Consider the following 21,202-nt stretch of genomic DNA (forward strand, 5'->3'; position numbering starts at 1 on the left):
TTAGCCAGGATGGTCTCGATCTCCTGACCTCGTGATCCGCCCGTCTCGGCCTCCCAAAGTGCTGGGATTACAGGCTTGAGCCACCGCGCCCGGCCCACTTATTTTAAGCATAGGGCTATTTTGATTTTTTTAGCTAGAATATTTCTGAAGTAGTTGTATAAGGTACACACAATTATTTACTGTATTATATATACATAAATTGATTTGTTATTATTGACTCATGTATTTTTGAATATGTATATCATAATATGAAATTTACTTCTCTTGTTGCACATTGCATCTTCAGATAGGTTCATCCTACATAATTACAATTTGTACCTGTTGACCTACCCCTTCCCATTTTCTCCTCCTCACACTGATAACTACTTTTCTACTCTCTCTGTTTCTATGTATTTGTCGTTTTTTAGATTCCACATATAAATAAAATCATGCAGTGTTTTTCTTTCTGTGTTTGGCTTATTTCACTTTGCATAATGTCCTCCATGTTCATCTATATTGTCACAAATGGAAGTATCCTCTTATCTTTTAAGTCTGAATAATATTCCTTTGCACCACAATTTCTTTTTTATTGTATATATCTAGAATGTATGTGACTATATATATGCACATATATACACATATGTGTGTGTATTATATGTAATATATATGTTATATAATGTAATATATAAGTTTCAGGATCCTCAAACTTCCCTGCGAGGGTGGAAGAAATAATCATTCTCTAGTGCTTGATGCTCACCAGTTATAAACTCCATGTATACACAAGGCATGTGAGTTCATATTAAAATCCATTTAGGTGTTGTAATTGGAGAATGGTAATTTTTTTTTTTTCCCTAAATAATTGCAATTGTACTTTGGAGCATAGGACATGATTACATACACTGTTCTTAAAATCATCACTGGAAAACTTATTTTCAATCAATTGTGAATCATTTCTCTTTTAATGTTTTATTCCTCCAAATTCAAATTTTTGATCTTATATTTCCAGTGTTCAAGAAGACAAGGGGATAGGAGAGGAAGGAAAATAAAAAGAGATTGATCAATGATATTCTTTCAAATGAACAGTTCATGTGAATTGCAACACTGTGCCAACTATGCCCTTAAAATCACATTTCTTTACTCAAGAGTATGCTTCAATTGTGAAAATAGATCATTTTATTTTCCCTTTTGAGGTCAGCTTGTTACAGATGGAACAGCCCATTGCTGTGTTTATGCTGAAATGAGTTTTTGAGCTGTGCAGGTGCATAGGTGGTAATACATTGCATGATTACATTTAATTTGTATTTCAATTCTAACTCTCCTGAGCCCTAACTCTACTTTCTCATTTTCTTCTTTTGGAGCAGTGGTGCATAGGGTGATAACTATAGATTTTCATCTGTAACTCCCAAAACCCTACTCAGGTTGGTATGCTAAAGTAACCTTTTTTTCTACAATGTTTTTCTTTTGGTTTTGTTTCACACATTTTGGTGATCATTTTTTTTTTTTTTTTTTCCTTGCTCATCTTACTTTGTTCCAGAAACAAGGAATTATCTAACATTTGGGCTGCCATTCCACAACTAAATGATTTAATTCACACAAATTAGATTATATAAAATCTTATTAACTTCCATATCTTCCAATTAATTACTGTGAAATTCCTTGTGCTAAGAAAATTGTTTTATTTTCTCAAAATGAATGAAAAATACTTCTGCATTTGTCACAGTTGCAGAAGAGAAAAAAGCTGGAATCTGAGCTTCATAAAGGCTATCATCATCAACAAAAGTAAAATTTGGAAGATTTATTAGAGTTACTCTTACATGTCCACCTACCAAGGTTTTCTATCTTCTTACATTTTAAGCAACATGTGCATGTTTGAAACTATTTATTCTAAATGTTCAATCTAATTCTCACATAAAGATTCTTCTTCAAATGAAACAAGTACATTTTCCCTAAAAATGCAAACATCCTTACTTATAATTAGGCAATACAACTATGAAGATTGAGGGATTAAAGAAATTTTCATGAATTATGTAAAGAAAATAAGAGCAATTTGAAAAAATTCAGGTGTTACAATGCATAGAATGTCTAAAAGTGCCAAAATTTACTAAGCACCTTCTAAGACATAGTGTTCTGTGTTTATGTCATATCAATAGATATTTGCTGAGTTATTGCTTTGTTCCTGAAAATATGCTAGCTGCTCTAATACATATGGCTTCTCCTTGCCCTTTTCATTCTACAGGTTAATATCTCTTGAACTAGTTTTCTTCTGTGTGTTCCTCCTACTACTATCTTGTTCAGATCTCCATCCATAATCTCTCACTTTTATAACTTTAGGCCTTCAGGATGATCCACCTATAATCCATACCTCATTTTATTTATCTTCAGTGCAGACCTGCTCATGTCATTCTCCTGTATGAATTGCCGAGTGTCACTCTATTGTCTTCAGTTTAGCATCCACGTTTCTCATGATAATGTGGTATGCATGTCTGGAGTCTGTTGCTCTTTGTCCTTTGCAGCTCCTTTTGCCTACATAGCGCACCTATGCATATTTGTTCCAGAAGAACTTACTTCTCCCGTTTCATAGTGTTCTGTTAGGACTGTCAACAACAGTGCTTCTCTAGAGAATGAGGACATGAACCAAACAAGATCAATCACTCTTTTCCAAGAATTGAATACATAGTAGAGTGCCAAAAAGGACTAAAGTCGATCAGAACTGAGTCAATGCAATGCCATGACTGTGCCCTAACAAAGATGCTACTGAGATCTCTGGGAACTGCTTTGTTTCTACATTTCTTGTGATCTGACTACACAGCTTCTATTTCAATTATGTGGTTTAGCCAGTGTATTAGTCCGTTCCGATGTTGCTAAGAAAGACATACCCAAGACTGGGTAATTTATAAAGAAAGGAAGTTTAATTGACTCACAGTTCCATGTGGCTGGGGAGGCCTCACAATCATGGTGGAGGCTGAAGGGGAAGCAAAAAAAGTCTTACACGGTGGCAGGCAAGAGGACATGTGCAGGGGAACTCCCCTTTATAAAACCATCAGATCACATGAGAGTTATTCACTATCACAAGAACAGCATGGGAAAGACCCGCCCCATGACTCAATTACCTCACACTGGATCCCTCCCACAACACATGAGAATTATGGGAGCTAAAATTCAAGATGAGATATGGATGGAGACACTGCCAAACCATATCAATCCGCCTCTGGACCTTCTCAAATCTCATGATCTCACATTTAAAAACCAATTATGTCTTCCCAACAGTCCCCCAAAGTCTTGACTCATTTCAACATTAACTCAAGAGTCCACAGTCCAAAGTCTCATCTGAGACAAGGCAAGTCCCTTCTGCCTATAAGCCTGTAAAATCAGAAGGAAGTTAGTTACTTCCTAGATACAATTAGTGTACAGACATTGAGTAAATATACCCATTCCAAATGGGAGAAACTGGTCAAAACAAAGGGGTGCAGGCCCCATGAAAGTCCGAAATCCAGCAGGCCAGTCAAATCTTAGAGCTCCAAAATGATCTCATTTGACTCCATGTCTCACACCCAAGTCATGCTGATGCAAGAGGTTGGTTCCCATAGTCTTGCGCAGCTCCACCCACGTGGCTTTGCAGGATACAGCCTCCCTTCTGGCTCTTTCATAGGCTGGTATTGAGTGTCTGCAGCTTTTCCAGGTTCATGGTGCAAGCTGTCAGTGGATCAACCATTCTGGGGTCTGGAGGATGGTGGCCCTCTCTCACAGCTCCACTAGGAGGTGCCCCAGTAGGGACTCTGTGTGGGGACTGCAACTTGACATTTCCCTTCCTTACTGCCCTAGCAGAGGTTTGCCATGAGGAGTGCCCCCCTGCAGCAAGGCATTTCCAGGCATTTCCGTATCTCCTCTGAAATCCAGGGGAAGGTTCCCAGACTTCAATTCTTGACTTCTGTGCACCTGCAGGCTCAACACCATGAAGAAGCTGCCAAAGATTGGGGCTTGCACCCTCTGGAGCCATGGCCTGAGCTGTACCTTGGTGCCTTTAAACCACTGCTAGAGCAGCTATGATGCAGAGCACCAAGTCACTAGACTGCACATAGCAAGGGGGGCCTGGACCCAGCCCACAGTCAAACCACATTGATCTGTTTAAATTATTTTATTTCTAAAAAGTTATCCATAGTTGAATTTGTTTCCAACAACATTTATTAATAGATCCCTTTATTGTTCTTCAACTTTATCTCTTACCATTTTTCACGTTGTACCTGAGACTTACTGAATTCTCCCTCCTTCACTAATTTATCATCCTTTCATTTGGCTCTAGACATTTGTTCCTCATGTCCCCTTATCATGGAACCATATTGCTTTTATTTGTATTTCTCTAATTACTACACATCCTCTAGAACTCAACTTCATGTTTTCCAGGAAGACTTCCTTCATGCCTCAGACACTCCTACTCTGTGTTCCTATAACCTGCTAATTACATTTTACAGTTTTTGCCTATCTACTGTGAAAAAGGAACTTCAACTGTAGAATCTGTGTCTATCATCATTATATTTTATTTATGGTGCCTAGATCACTGTGTCATTTATAAAAACAAATTAGCTAATATTTGTTGAATAACGAATGAATAAATGTAAGAAAAACTCATTTTACTCTATACATTATATAATCATGCTCCAAATTGAATATAATCAAGGCGCAGGAAGCCCGTCCTCTGGTTGCTAAACAAAATGAGAGGTATTAATGTTAGGCTAGATAACTGGAAAGGCTGTAGGAATTACATGGTGCTTGATTTCATTGATGGCAGGTAGAATTCAAGGAGTTGTAAAAAAAATAATGAGAGTATTTTGGCCCCAGCATAGCAAACTTTGTATTCAAAATGGTTCTTGTGAAATCTAGAGTTTTTTTTTTTTTTTTTCTTGCTAACTTTTCATCACTATGCAGATGTCTTTACAAATAAGTTTTACTTCATCTGTCATTTCTGATCAGGCCTCATCCAGTCTTGGCATGAATGAGTGTGGTGATTGATTTGTAATGCCTGCCTGGGAAAAGAAGTGAGGAAGTGTGAATAAGAATGGTAGGAATTTTTCATTCTACGATGGGATCATGCATTAACTTCTAGTAGCTTTTTGAATTAAATTGTTTCAGAAATTTCCCAAGAAGATGTAGAATAGGCCAGCTTGACTGATAAATCTATAGAAAGCTAATATAAAATTATAGAAACATAAAATTTTTAGCATGCCTCAAACATATCTATTCACTTTACAGATGTGGAAGTCAAGGGCTGGAGAGGGTAAAAGAGCTTGTCCAAGATTACCACTAATCAATCAACACTAAAATTTACATTTTTTTCTGATTTTCTAGACAAGAGCTTTCAGCTTACATAATCCAATTCAAATTTTCCTTTTAAATCAAACACTGAATTAATAAATTACTGATTATTTATGATGACTTGCCTAATTTACTTAATTCTTCTCTTTTTAAATTTGTAAAGTATGGTTGATAATTGGATAACATAGTAACTATATACCTGACACATAGTGAGGAACTAATAAGTGTTATCTCATATTTCCATTGTGACATCTTAGTTCAAGCATAACGTTTAAGCCACTCAACTTTCAAATTACTTGAAAGAATTTTGTGTCAGTTTTGAAGCTGTGGTAAAACCAGCTATGTTTACAGGAGTAGGGCCACATGTTATAAAGAGCCGCCCCTTTCATTGTGACTTCTCTAACAAAGCCTTTTCCATTAATAAAATAATCAGTGGTAAGTGGGGCTAGCAAATATAGAATCTGTGTTATAGGCCAGGCACTGAGCTAATCGTTTTGTTAACATTACCTTATTCAATCACCATTGTAATTCCATGAGGAAATGTCCCCATTTCACAAATAAGGAAGATGAGATTTGCACCAGTTAACTTACCTGAAACTATGAAGGTAACAATCCTGTTTAAAATGCAAAGTCTCCCTTTCTCCAAAGCCAATGCTTTTAATCATCATAACAGACTCTATGAAGTCACTTGCCTTCCTTCTTTTTTTCTTGTGATTTTCACACAGAAAGTAACCTCCACTGTCACTACTTGAATCAGTCTTGAACGAATGCCAGGTCCTTGGGAAACTCTCCAACCCTATCTCTTGTCCTGGCTGGGTGTGCTCCAGGTGAACCATTTGGCTAAGTCAATTTGAACTATTTGGGAGACCTTGGTACCTATGATTCCTTCTTGGAAGATCCTTTCTGTTTTGTCAGCTCCTACTTCTGTGTTGTGGAAAACCGATCTAACCTCCTAGTCCTGAATCAGGTATTGCTCCTCAGCACCACAAACCCTTTGGCCTCAGGTGTTACTCACTCCACTGCATCAGGGTGAGGCCTTTTGTATTTACCTTCAATACATTACATATGATGTGGTATTAAAACTATTGGTTAACTTCTCTCTTTCTTCACAGATGATGAGATGATGAGTCCAGGAACTCAATGTTACTCATACTTCTAGTACTCATGTCAAACACAGCAAATATAACCAAATAGATGATTCAGAAACATCAAATGATTGAATAATTAATGATATAATTATTGAATAATTCTATATGCAAGACATTTAATTTAATTTTTCCATGAATTACCTCATTCAATTAACCCAATCTGTCTAGAAACTAAATAATAAATTTCTATTCTAAAAAGTAGGAAAATAAGGCATAGACATGATATAGGATTTAACCTTGTTCACACAAATAGCTAATGTCAGTGGACGTTTCAAATTTGTCTCTTTAAAGTAGAATTCATACTCCTAAGCACTGCACTTTAGTAGATCTTTTTGTGAATGGGAATAATGCATACATTAAGACATGTGATTTTAGAACATGGTCTTAGCTTCCACAACTGCTCTCCTATTGGAAAAAAATGGCTTAAATAGACCATTTCCTCATTGTTCTCACAATATGCTCCAGTAGATTCTAAACTGGCACCTTTGTCTTTTTGTTCTCCATCCCAGGATACTCACTACTTCTGGACTGCTTATTCAAGCTTTACCTGTCCATTTAGGGTAGATGGAGGAGCATTTTTTCTTGATTTTCAAACTCATGAGGGTGCTTTCACCTCTGAACTCACCAGTGCATTCTGTCTCTTCCATTCACTCCCTTTCTTACGGTTTTAGTAAAACTTTGTTGCTATTAAGAGTATAGTCCTTGGACTTGATCAGAGCTTGGTTTGTAAGTGACTCAACGCCATATTAACATTTCCTCTAATGTGATGTTCATTTTATGTTTGATACATATCTCTCTGGTGAACCACTTGACCAGAGAGAGTCTTGAGAGCCAGTGACAGGTGTGGGAAGGGGCAGATAGGACCTAAGACTGTGGGTACCAGGCGAGGCAAATGAAGGCCTGGTTGCCAGTGAAGAGAGTAAGAGGGATAAGGAAAGATAAACCTTCAATTTAATGGAGGTACTAAGAATTAAAATAAACCTGAAATGGGAAATCTAGAGTTTGCAAAAGACATTGGGGTGACTGAAGTGTACCCCTAAGGCAGACATTCGGAGGGAGCCAAGTATTAGTCCAGAGACTTGACCTAGTTCATGCAGGGAACAATCATCTGAAGTACAATAAGAAGTTAATATCATACATTCTGTTTGAAGTGCCTTTAGAAATCTTTAGCCTTGTGGCTATTTCTGCCCTTTTCTGTGTCTGATAAACAGATTCTTCTTGTGTTGTTGTTGTTTTGTTTTGTTTTGCTTTTTCTTAGGTTTGTAATTACTTTGTATTCTTATAGATGAATAGAGGATAATTGACTCCTCCTTAAAAGCAGGTCTCCTTTGCCCCCAAATATTTTATATTGAGTGAAGAAGAGCCAAATGGAACAGTTGGGAAGGGAATATTCACTTATTTTTTCTGCATTATTCTAAGGTGCCCAAACTTCATGCCACCTGGATCATTTAGCAGTCCTGATTAAAGAGCACAGGGCCTGGCAGTCTGTAGAAGTTTGCTCCCTGGTGCTGCCTGGACTGCCTTGGGCTGCTAGCAGCCTTATGGTCTCCAGACAATCTGTCATTTCTGCTGTGTCCCAATAACCTTTGGCAACAGCAAAAGCAAACAGGTACCAAAAGGCTGAGGGATTCCAAGATATAGAAACAGTCCTTTATTTTAAAAAATTGTGTCATCTGTACCATAAGAAGTTATTGAGAAGTTTCATTTAAAATCAAGATCACCTACGGGCTTGTAATTTTTCTGCACCAAAGGACGTGGTTGCTGTTTTTGTTACGCTTTTTACTCTGTCTTCACCAGGTTCTGAGTGTAGAAGGGAACATTTAAATATTTGAGGAGATAACTATATAAGTACATGTGAGTGCATGTTTCTCTTTCTCTCTCTCCTGCTATAAGTATTGAGAGAGAGAGAGAAACAAATACACACACACACACACACACACACATACATACATACTTACATATATGTGTAGTTATTTCCTCAAGTATAAGAAAGATAAAGAGTCAAATATCCGGATATATGAAGAAGGCACTGCATAAGAAATTCTAGCTGTTTAGTTTCCACTGAGATCTGTCCAGCGTTATAGACTCAGGGGCTCCAAATGCTGGCAAGGTTCGGAAAGATTGTATCAGTGAATGAAGCCAGACCTGGGTGCTGGGTGTTGGGGCCCAACAAGGGTGTTGGGAAAGAACCATAAAGAACAGAGACATTCATGCCCAATCTAGAAGGAGAAGTAGCCAATATTTTATTGTAGAATGTAGGTCTCATGTTGCCAGCTTTTCTTTTGATTCCAAGGAAGCCCACAAACCAGAGTGTGTACAATTTCTCCTGAGTTAGAAATAGTGATTCTATTTTGTTTTTAACAAAAACACACCAGAAGGCTGAAGCTTGCCAATGGTTCTTAATAGAGCCTATGCCTTTATGGTCAAATTGTTCAAGTGACTCTAACTCTTTTCCATTTCTTTTCTACAGTAAGTATCTCTAAAATTTTAAAACAGTAATTATTTTCAATATGCCCTCGGTTATTACTTTAGTATAGAGATAGATTAAAACAAGCATAACATTAAAAGATATGAGTGTTTATACATTTTCTCTCAATTCAAGGGTCAATACATTTAGAAAATATATTTTGGAGTGATAATTACTCTCTGTGATGGAAGAATATTTTTTATTCATTGTCTCTTTAAAGTGTGTATAATAGAGTGTTTACATATTCATCAACTGTGAATCTGGGTTTTCTCTCTTATAATGCCAAAACCTATTTATTGAGGTTTAACTATCTTCTTCATCTGTTATAAACAAAATTTTCCCTTTTTGGGGGGTTCAGCTAAAGCTCCTTGGTAGAAAAAATTGGTATGCCAACTCTCTGATATTCCCCTTACAAAGTTCATTTCATTTTTATGCAATCTCTGTTTTAGGTGTTGGAATTTATAGTTTTCAGCCTATCTTGGGGAGTGGGATAATACTGATATTATTTGTTTAAACTTAAAAATATATATATAGTTGTCTAATTCTCCAAGCCCAGCATCAGCTTTATCTATTTCTCATTCAATTGGCCCTTTCTAATATTTGGGTTGCAGTTTTTCTTTATATATCCATTACAAGTTTACAGCAACTTCCAAATTTTTACTTGCAATTTTCCACATTTTTTCCATTTCCCCCCAGGCATTAGTCAATCAATAGGAAATGAATAAAACTCACATATGAATACATACCCAAAGAGAAGACATACTGCTTTGGTTCCCGAAAATGAAATTTCACTTGGTTGACTCACTAGGCTCATTGTTGGGTTTTCCAACTTCTCCTACCCTTTAGAGAAATAGGTTTTACTTTCCTTCTTCTAAAAATCACCTGGGATGTACAAATATTTTTGTTCCTACAAAGCAGTTCTTATGTATTTTAAAATCAACTCTAGCTTTTTTCTGGCTCTCTTTTGAAACAGTTATGCTGTTACAGTTATTGGCAGAGTTGAAAGAACATGAATTTTTAATTCATGTTTAAAAAGCAGCAGAGCATCCTGGTCACTAGCATTTGATTAACTATAAGGGCTTCTAATAAAACTTAGCATTAAATCCAATCTTTCAGCTGTGGTCTAAAACACCCTCCAGCGTATAGCCCCTGCATATATATCCAGCATCTCCTGCAATTCTCTATCTCAGCCGCAACACTTCAGCTATGTGTACTTTATTTCCCTTCTAGAATTTTAACAAATGTATCTCAACCACAGGTCCTTTGCTCTTACTTTTCTCTCCGGCTCATGTATATTATCAGTTGTTGGCTTTCATATCTCAGAACTTGTGTTGATTTCCCACCGAAATCATCCTTGACCATCATAGGTGCTATTTTTACATAGGTTTATATTATTCGTTGTACTTATCTTAATGATTTAATTACATTTCTATCATTTGTCTAAACTACCAGAATGTAAAGTCTATGACATCAGGAACCTGTATTGTCTTGTTCACTTTGACATTTCCAGTGCTTAAGACAGTGTCTGACACTTAGAGAAAAATATTCTCTTTGTCTCTCTCTCTCATATAAGATACATGAAAACTGATAAAATAATTATACCTGAGTTTCTTTTTCAAAAAATTCCTAACAAACCTAAATAATTCTAATTTCATGAAGTTGTAAGAGTTAGTGAGGTCATGCATGTGAAGTACTTACCAGAGTGTCTGGCAGTGCATTAGGTAAGTAAGTAATAGCTGCTGGAGTTATTTTCAACATGCTGCCAAAGATATGAATGAAAGACCTCCAGAAAATTTCTGGTCAATGTCTTTAAAACTTGTATAAAACTTATAGGAACATGTAGCAAATTCTAAGGAAGAAAACAGAGTTTCTCATTCTTAGACTTTGGAGACAGTATTCAGCATTTTTCTTTTTCATCTTTTTTTTTTTTTTTTTAGTCTTTTTAGAATTTTATTTTAGATTCAGCGACGTACATGTGCTTGTTTGTTACATGGGCATTGCATGCGTAACTGTGGGAGTTGGACTTCTAGTGTATTCATCACTCAAATACTAGATATTGTACCCAGTGGTAATTTTTCAACTCTTACCCCCTTTCCATCCTTCCCCCTCTGGAGTCCCCATAGTCTATTTTTGTATTGGGCATGTCTCTAATGCAACATATAATCTAAGTAACTGGTATTTGTTACCTTATACCACTAGTTCTCAAATATTTTATTTTCATGGCCCTTTTGCAGTATAATAAATTATTAAGGACCCCAAAGACTTTTGTATATTTTTTGTACCTATCAGTATTTGCTGTTTTAAGAATTGAAAGATAATTTTGGGAGGCTGAGCTGGGTGATCACCTGAGGTCAGGAATTCAAGATCAGCTTGGCCAACATGGTGAAACCCCATGTCTACTAAAAATACAAAAAGTAGTCAGGTGTGGTGGCACACGCATGTAATCCCAGCTACTTGGGAGACTGAGGCAGGAGACTCGCTTGAACTCAGGCAGCAGAGGTTGCAGTAAGCCAAGATATCACAACACTGCACTCCATCCAACCTAGGCAACAGAGTGAGACTCTGTCACTCACACACACACACACACACACATACACACTTAAAATGTAAGCGTGCATTTTATTTAAACATAAACTGATTAAATACAAAATAAATAATATTTTAATGAAAATTATTTTTACAAAAAAAGTAAGAAGAACGATATTGATTTATATTTTTGCAAATTTCCTTAATGTCTAGCTTAATAGAAGAAAGCTAGATTCTTATATCTAATTCTTGTTCATTCTGCTGCAATACATTGTTTTGGTTTGAGTATATGAATAAAAGCTGGTCTCAAATAAATATGTAGTTGAAAGTAGAGAAATAGTTAAATATTATTTTAAGATAATCATGAATATTATCTGATATTACATAAAAACTTGACAAGTGATTGTTTCTTAAAGGATAGTGTTGATATAGAAGCTGAAATTCTATTTATAAAATTTTCTTACTGTGTTACAATAAAATCCAGTTGTCCATCTGAGACATGAATGGATATTTTACCCAAACACATTTAAAAAAATTATTCACTAGTCATTTAGAAAATGTTGTTTCAGTCACTGAGTTATATAAATCTTTACTTGTTTCAGCTCAAATCCTATTACTGGCAAAAAATACTATTCATTGTTTTTTCAAAGTGATCAGATGACTTCATTCATTTTGAGAAAATGTCTGGCCAATACCCAAATTTGATAGTGCCAATGGTTTTTTAAGTAAAGATGGTATTCTGTGAAACAAGGCTCCAGATAAGAATTCATACAATTATTTAAGAACTTCTCCTTAAAATAACACAATTATTCAGCTTTCAGCAAAAGTGTTTATCAATACTTTCCAGTTCACCATACAGAACACCAAGGAGTTGTAGACTTAATGGTTGAGATTCAATAAAATCAATAGTTTTACTTCTTTATCGCATATACTGTTAAGTACAACTGACTTGTTTTTGGTTTTGTTTTCCTGTGATGGCTGGGTGGTAAACAACATAATGGTTACTGTAATTTTGGGTTTGAGTGTCTTGGTTTATTCTAACTTTCAAGACGTTTTACCCACAATGCTATTGTCCCATCCATGCAAATGTCAATTGAGTGAAACAAAACAAAAGGTCTTAGTATCATTAGAAAAAAATAGACTTGACCATATGGATCGCCTATAAAGATCACAAGGATACAAGAGATCTGTGTAGCACATTACATTATTACCAAACATTTGAACACATATCCAGACAGATAGCTTAATCCTCAGTTCATTTTTACTCATTCAAACAAAGCTTGATTTCCCATTGGAACACATAAAATTATAATGTGAAAGAAGCAAGAATAATCATATCTGAATTCGGCTTACCTTTCAAATAAAATGTCACTTTATTAATTCAACTGGGCCATATTGAAGAAAGTGAACAAGTAGTTCTTCAACACTATCTATCATATTAACTACCTAAAATTTTGAGATAATAAAGTATCTTGATTCTGGAGTGCTGGATGTGAATGTTTAATATTTTATGGCTAAACTTACATTTATGGCTATACTAAGAGGCATTCATGCCACCCATCTCTGCAAAAGGGAACGTTATCTTCTACATAATTCACATGAAAAACAGTGTTCTTGAAACAATTTTTAATCATGTTATGAAACCATAAAAATTTCTTGTCTCAGTTTCTCAACTTACAATCAAACTAGTGAAATAAGACCCTTCAGGTAAAGGTAAATGTGAGTGAAGATTGAGTCACTGAATTAGTACAAGTTAAAAAAGAAATCTAGGTCACTTGCTCATTGCAAAAATGAATGTAAATTTCAAATATAAATTCTACTGTATGTCAAAATAAATATTCACCTATATATAAAAACATCATTTTAAAATGTTTGAGGTGTATAATAATTGGAGAAAACAGTTTGCCAAAGCAAAAAAAACCCAGAGTGCTTGAATCGTGAGAGTCTGAACTATTTAGACAATAAACTGTCTCCTGAATATTGCTATGCAAATAGTAATACTAGGTGGCATTCTCTGTATTGTCTGATTGGAGTGGAAAAACCTGCTTCTTTATGATTATTTTTCAGGAGTCATTTACACTTAATACTTATTATCTCTGTATTTTCAGCTGTAAACACATCCTGCCCTGATCAAACAAAAGCAAATAATCTTCAATGAGTAACTCTAACTTAATGTAAAATCATGAGGGAGACTCTGAGGCTAGAGAATGAGAGACACCTGGAATAGGTTAGGCATTAGAAAAGGGAGTTAAAAGCATTCGTCTGTTAGGTAAGGTTGCCTTTTTGCCTGATTGCCCCAGTAATCTGCTTCTGGATATCTTTTAGAAAGCTTTTGGCTTTACCAAAAATCTTTTACATCAAAATGGCTTAAATAATAAGGGCATATGTTATCTTACCCAACAAGAAACCCAGGAGTAGAAGAGCTATGCAGTTGGTTAATTCAGCAGATCATCTATGTTATTAAGGTCTTAAGGTTCTGTCCCCACCCCTTTCTACATCTGCATTGTCAGTTTTCTCCTGAGGTGAGTTTCTTATCAGGGACCCAAGATAGCTGCTGCAGTTCTAGGAAACACAGTCTTATACAACCATATCCAAGGAGAAAAGAACCTGCTTTTTCCTCTGTGCCTCTTCAAGGAAATAAGAAATCTTTTCCATGGCCCAATAGGAAACTTCACCTTCACCTCATCTTCTAAATTATGTCACAAGCTCATGACTAACGACTCACTGGCAAAGATAATGGCAGAAGAAAATAAGGTAGGTATTAGTTACATGAGACTTAACTGTTTGCACAGTCTATTTCAAATTATTACCAGAAACCATCCCTTTACCCAAAAGAAAAAAGAAAAGGCATTTATTCTGTTTTAGCTTTGTTAAAGTATAACTGATATACAAAAATTGTACACATTTGGCTGGGCATGGTGGGTCAGGCCTGTAATCCTAGCACTTTAGGAGGTTAAGGAGGGCAGATCACTTGAGGTCAGGAGTTCGAGACCAGCCTGGCCAACGTGGCGAAACCTTATCTCTACTAAAAATACAAAAATTAGCCGGACATTGTGGCATGTGCTTGTAATCCCAGTTACTTGGGGGATGGGGGCAGGATAATCCCTTGAACCTGGGAGGCGGAGGTTGCAGTGAGCCAAGGTTGCACCAGTGCACTCCAGCCTGGGGGACAAGAGCCAAACTCCATCTCAAAATAAATAAATAAATAAATAAAATTGTACACATTTAACATACACATCTTGATGAATTAGATCATATGCATATACCAGTGATACCATCACCACAACCAAGATGCTAAATATATTTATCAGCTCCAGAATATTTCCATGCATTGTTTTTGAAAGAACACTTCACATGAGATCTATCCTTTAAAGATATATTACAGTGTACAATATTGCGTTGTTATCTATAGGTACTGTGTTGTACAGCAGGTCTCTAGAACGAATGCATCTTGCAAAACAGAGACTTTATACCCATTGAGGAGCAATTCTTCATTTCCATCAACCCTCACCCCAAGTCTCGGGCAACCATCATTCTATCCTCTGCTTCTGTGAGTTTGACTGTTTTCAACACCTCACATAAGTAGAATAAGGAAGAGCAATTTATTTCTTTTAATTTAGTCTGTCCATCCTACCACCTGCTCTAGTAAATTGGCCTTACATGAGGAAAATAGCCTGATCGTGTCTATGGATGAGTGTAATATTTATATTCTAACAAGTATAGTTTGGTTAAATGTTAAGGTTATTGTTAGAATAGCAACTTTTACTTTTGCCAGAGTGCATAAAAGAATTATAAGCCTCTGTACGACTTGAAAAGGCTGTGCAGTTTAAATAAATAATCTCATAATAGCCTGCTGGGCAGTAGAGGACTAGGGCTTTTGAGTAGAAACCCTTCTAAAAGCTTTCAATGGGTAGAGGTAGGAATCTAGTAATATCTTAATGCCACCTGTTAGAATATATTACTTATTGAGACAACATATTTTTCAAGCCAACAAAAAAACAATTTGTGATCATTAAATCGAAGTTGGGTTACTCTTTGTGTGGGAAGTATAATTATATGAAATTTATTGATGTTCATACAATAGAATGACCATCTCAAGCTTCTTCTTCTCCCTAATCCAGCACCTACAAAAAATCCTTCAGTTGTCTTGGTAACATTGATAGTAATGCATTCTTTAGATATAAACATGTGAAGAAGGAATCTTGGAAATAGCATTGGCTAGAGAATTGAGATCACATTTCAGACATCACCTTTGCCATAGACTGTGCAAACTGGGTAATTCACTTCTCTGTGATGTAGTGACCTCATCTCTGATGTGAAGTTACTTGCCTGGATGTACTTTTCAAGTTCCATAACGTGAATTTTCATTCAGAAAATAAGTGATTCTGATTCCTAGTATTTAAAAGTTTACAAATGATCCATTTGGGTTCATTTTAAACCTTCATCTTTTTTCCTTTCAAGTAAACAGTACTTTTGTATCTTGGTATTTTTATTTAACACCATTCATGAACTCGTATTTTAGTAGATGCAGGCTTTTTGGATGATGATTACATTATGAAGGTGAGTAGGATGATGATGATGCTAGTTTGGTCCAAAGATTATATTTTACCCCAGTGAGATGCAGTTTTATAAAGAAAATAGTGCTTTTATTTCTGCTGCACCCTTGTAAAATGTTTAAACTTATAATAAATAATACTTCCTTATGTTTTCAAACTTGTGAGAATTATTTTGTTTCAAATGTGGAAGAGCTGTTGAATACCATTAAATAGATTACTAAACCATTATGTAGTACAGTGGGAAAATCTTAGAAATATACCATGTTTTATAGTCACAGACTTCAGCATTTCAAGACTCAGAGCCTCTTATTTAATAAATAAGATAATTAGTAAATTTCTTAAATTCAAAGTTGTTTTATTTTTTATTTATTTATTTATTTTGAGACAGAGTCTCACTCTGTTGCCCAGGCTGGAGTGCAGTGGCGTGATCTTGGCTCACTGCAACCTTCTCCACCCAGGTTCAAGCGATTCTTATGCCTCCCTCCCAGGTAGCTGGGATTACAGGTGCCTGCCACCACACCTGGCTAATTGTTGAATTTTAGTAGAGGCGGGATTTCGCCATGTTGGCAAGGCTGGTCTTGAACTCCTGACCTCAAGTGATCCACCCACCTCCGCCTCCCAAAGTGCTGGGATTACAGGCATGAGCCACAACGCCAGATCTAAGGTTTTAAATCTTAATTGCTTATTGTAGGAAACTTCCTTGATACAGACATTTAACATAAATATCTGTTGCTATTTAGGCCACTGCCACATTAGAGGAAGCTTAATGACAGATCTATTTCAAAAATTGTTGCTTAGAACACCTTTTCTTCTAGGGCTAGGAAAATCCATATATGTTCCTATATTTGTTTTTAGGGCTGTCGTATCAAATTATCACAACTTCCTGGCTTAAAACAACAGAAATTTATTTTCTCAATTTTCTGGGGGCCAATGGTCAAAAGTTAAGGTGTTGGTCAAAAGTTAAGCCTCCCTCAGTTAAGCCTCCCTCTGAAGTCTCCATGGGGAGGGTCTTTGCTTGTTTCTTCCATCTTCTAGTGGCATCAGGAATCTCCTGTGGCTGTATCACTCCTCTCTTCAGGGCCTTCTCCTCTGTGTGTGTTGTCTCCGGTCTGTGTTATCTTTCTCTTCCTTCTGATAATGACTTTTAAGGGTTTGGCATTTAATTTAGGGCCAGATAATTCAGGATGATCTCATCTCAAAATCCTCAACTTCATTGCATCTGCAAACATCCTTTTTACAAATAAGGTCACATTTGCAGGTTATGAGGTTAGAACATGGACATATATTTTGAGGGGCTACCATTCAACCCACTACAGTTCTGCTCATATGTGTCCCAAAGAACCTTCTTTGGTCTATTATGCTACCTGTGTTTTCTTAAGGGGAGAGGTGTTCTGAGAGACAGAGTCCAAATTATAATCATATTTGTATTCCTAGTGTCTAGAACATTTCCTGACACGTAAGCAATTCATAACATGTATCTATTCAGTGAATTAATTTATTGTAGTACCTATAGCCTGAAAGTTACATCTTGGGTTAAATCTCTCTCTCCCCCCCCCCCACCGGCCCCCGCCCCGTTCCTCTCTCTGTCTGTAAAGTGTAATAGTTAAGACAGCACAGTGAAAAGTTTAATGTAAAGGAAGCAATTCGTATTTTTATTTCTTGTTAGAATTTGAGAAATGTGTATTAGTGTATTATAATCCTGAATCTGCCTTTAGCTGGGGGATTATCTGTTGTGGCTTCTTATTTTATTTATAAAATAAAAGAATTAATCTAGATAACCTTTTCAATCCATTTAAGCTCTTAAAAAATGACCTAGTTTCAATTCTGTTTCTAAGCCTGGTTTGACACTTTATATCTACATAACAATGGGCAAGTTTTATAACCTTTTTAAGCCTCAGTTTTCTCATCCATAAAATGGAGATTGTCATCCCTACTTTACAGGAATTTAAGAATTAAATTATATATATATATATATATATTATATATATATATAAAATATGTAGCGTAATTCCTGACACTAAGAAAGCAACACATTATTTTGAGCTTTTAATAGTGATTGTTATCCCTGTCATACGATAGTTTATTTTCTGATAGAAAGTTATATTTAGGATACATGGAGTTCAGAGATATAATTGTGAATCAATATTTAACTTCTTTCTGGTCATTAGCTAAAATTTGTTAAGGAGATAAAGACCCCTTTTTTGGAGCACATATCAAAACTTTATTTGAATTAATTTTGAAATATTTAATTTAAAAAGTAGAGATTGTATAGATTTAAGGTATGCAATGTGATTTGATATACTTTGTGTAATGATGCATATTAAATTAATTACCTATGGTGTTCGTTAGATCCCCTGAACGTGTTCATGTTATACTTAAAGATTGCTCCCTTTGACCAACATCTCCCCATTTTCCTCACCCCCCCAATCTTACCTTTATATAGTGCCTTCTTCAAGAAAATAGCTTTTGAATCAAAGTACATTCTTGATTCTTTAATGAGTATTACCTAAGGTTTGATACAAGAAAAACTTCATCTGGACTAAATTTAAAGGAGTTTAATTGAGAAATGAATGATCTGTGACTCGGGCAGCTCCCAGAATCACAGCAGATTCACAGAGACTCCAGCACAGTCACATGGTGGAAGAAGATTTATAGACAAAGGGAAATGAAGTACAGAAATCAGCAGTGAGGTACAGAAACAGGTGGATTGGTTACAGGTTGGCATTTGCCTTATTTGAACACAATTTGAACACTTAACAGTCTATGAATAGTTAACTATGGCCATTGGGATTGCCCAAAACTCAGGTATTGTTACAGATACCTATTCCTAAATTAGGTTTTCAATCTTGTCTATTAAGCTAGGTTACAGTTCATCCACAAGGACTCAAACATAGAAGAACGGAGTCCTTCTCATGCCATATTTAGCTTTGTTTAACAGTTTGAATTGGAAAACAGTTCTGGTATATTATGTTTTATTATTTCTATTTTTGCAGGGGCCATAAAGGGAATTGATGAGGACAGCTGGCCTCCCAATATGTGGATTCAGTTTCCGTATGTCAATTTACCAACTCCCACTGGTAGTCTGAAGAGATATGGCTACTGGAGAACAGAAAATCCCCTTTATTAATAAAAAGCAATTTTAAGTGTTTACCTTTTTGTATTTGAATAGCTTTGTTAAAGAGACGTACTCAAGAATACTATGAAGAGACTCTTATTATACTCCTTACCTGGAGATAATTGTGATGCCAGAAATTCAAATTTATATTCAACAATATGGTTTTTCAACTTTGAATATTATAAACATCTAGGCAGTATTTATTGTTTGCACATTTGCCATCCTCTAAAATGAGATTATTCTAGGCATAAATTATACTCTTCATCATTCAAGATTATAAACATTTATATTAATCATACTATTCACGGACATTTCCCTGCTCTCAAATCACTAGAGCTAATAGACAAAGTAGATACAGCTACAAACAGTGGGAGCAAATGTTTCTGGCTGACCTACAAATAGCTATGCAATAATGTAGAGAGGAAAATATAGTCTCACTTATAGTGCCTGAAATTCAGTTTCCTCTTTAAAGGACAAAGTAATTTTCCAAAATATTTGAATATTATTCTGTGTAAAAAAGTCTCTGTTTTAACTGGCTTATTGAATTGTATTTCTTTATTGTGTTTGTATTCACTTTTCCGTTTGTGGGTGGAATTTATTATAATTACCAATTTTGTACTGAATGAAACAAAAATCTCATAGATTTATTTTAATAAAACTTTAAATTCCTTGTTATTACTAATAAAATGTATATACTTTCTCTAATAAGGCCATACTTTATTGTTTAAAACTTGTTTTTCCTCTTTGCTCAAGCACATGGATTGTTAAATTCTAAAATAAAACCAATTAATCCATAAACATGGGCTGTGGGTAATGTTGATATTACGTGTAAATTTCTCAGTGTGTATTTCGTGGACCCAATAGCATCAGCATTAGCTGGGGACTTTCAAGGTGGCATGTGCCTGTAGTCCCAGCTACTCAGGAGGCTGAGGCAGGAGAATCGCTTGAACCTGGGAGGTGGAGGTTGGAGTGACCAAGATTGTGCCACTGCACTCCAGCCTGGGCAATAGAGCGAGACTCTGTCTTAAAAAAATAATAAAAATAAAATAAAATAAAATTTGCAAATTTATGGGAACCACCCCACCCCAGGCCTATTGAAACAAAGAGTCTGTAGATATGGTTTAGCAATTTGTCTTTCAACAAGGCGTTCTGGGCAACTCTAATGCATGCTAAAGTTTGAGAACCACTGGTCTGTGGCTTTCCAGGATACTCAGGTGCTGTATTATCTTATTCCTTACAGGGAATATCTTTGTTCAGGTGTGGAAGTATGCACACAGTGTGTAAAGAAGTGGGTTGAATCTTTCTACAAATGTTTTAAGTAGGTCACCTGCCTCATATATTTGGGCTAGATTATTTAGATATTTGGATCCATACTGACCCTTAACCCTACCTCTGATTTACAGAAAAGAAATCCCTACCCTATTTTATTATGTGTTGTGTTTGGCCCATTGGTGATTTTTTTCTCAGACTCAATTTTAATTATTTGTTGCAATCTAAAAATGGGGGCCTTAATAGTTAATCTAATTTTGCAAGATATACTACAGGATAGGAAGCATGCCCGATTCTTTTACATAAATTTGGTATCAGTGAGGCCTCAAAACAGTTCTTCACATTAACTATCATTATTTTTGTAGCTTTAATGCATTAAAACTTACTCAGTATAAAAGCCACCTACTTAAAATGTACAACTCAAAAATTTTCAGTAAATTAATAAAGTTGTGAAGCCATGACCACAGTGCAATTTTAACACATTTCCATTGTGCCAAAAAGATCCCTCATGCTCAATTCCAACCAGTTCCCACTGCCACCCCCAGTATCAGACATGACAATCTGCTGTCTCTACATTTCAGGACATTTAATGTAAATACAATTATATAATATGTGGTCTTTGTGTCTGGCTTCTTTCACTTATTATCTTTTTTGAAGTTTATCCATGTAGCTTGTATCAAGCTTTTGTTCCTTCCAATTTTGTTGAATAACATTTTGTTTATCCATTAATTAATGTGTGGACATTAGGGATATTTTCAGTTTTAGGTTCTTATGAATAATGTATCTATGAATATTTGCATGCAATTCTATAAGAATACATATTTTAAATTTT

General features: G+C 35.6%; 1 long non-coding RNA gene across 1 annotated transcript in view; it reads left to right on the plus strand.

The window, feature by feature from the left end:
- The window catches only part of LOC111547111, a 104,186-nt gene extending 84,635 nt beyond the window's left edge, over positions 1-19,551 (plus strand). The window contains exons 2-3 of the long non-coding RNA XR_002733030.1: positions 6,015-6,256; positions 18,980-19,551. This is a non-coding gene — a long non-coding RNA (uncharacterized LOC111547111). The remainder of the gene's footprint in view (positions 1-6,014; positions 6,257-18,979) is intronic.
- Positions 19,552-21,202: the final 1,651 nt, after the last annotated feature.

The sequence above is a fragment of the Piliocolobus tephrosceles genome, chromosome 4 (genome assembly GCF_002776525.5).
Source record: "Piliocolobus tephrosceles isolate RC106 chromosome 4, ASM277652v3, whole genome shotgun sequence".
In the NCBI taxonomy this organism is placed as follows: Eukaryota; Metazoa; Chordata; class Mammalia; order Primates; family Cercopithecidae; genus Piliocolobus; species Piliocolobus tephrosceles.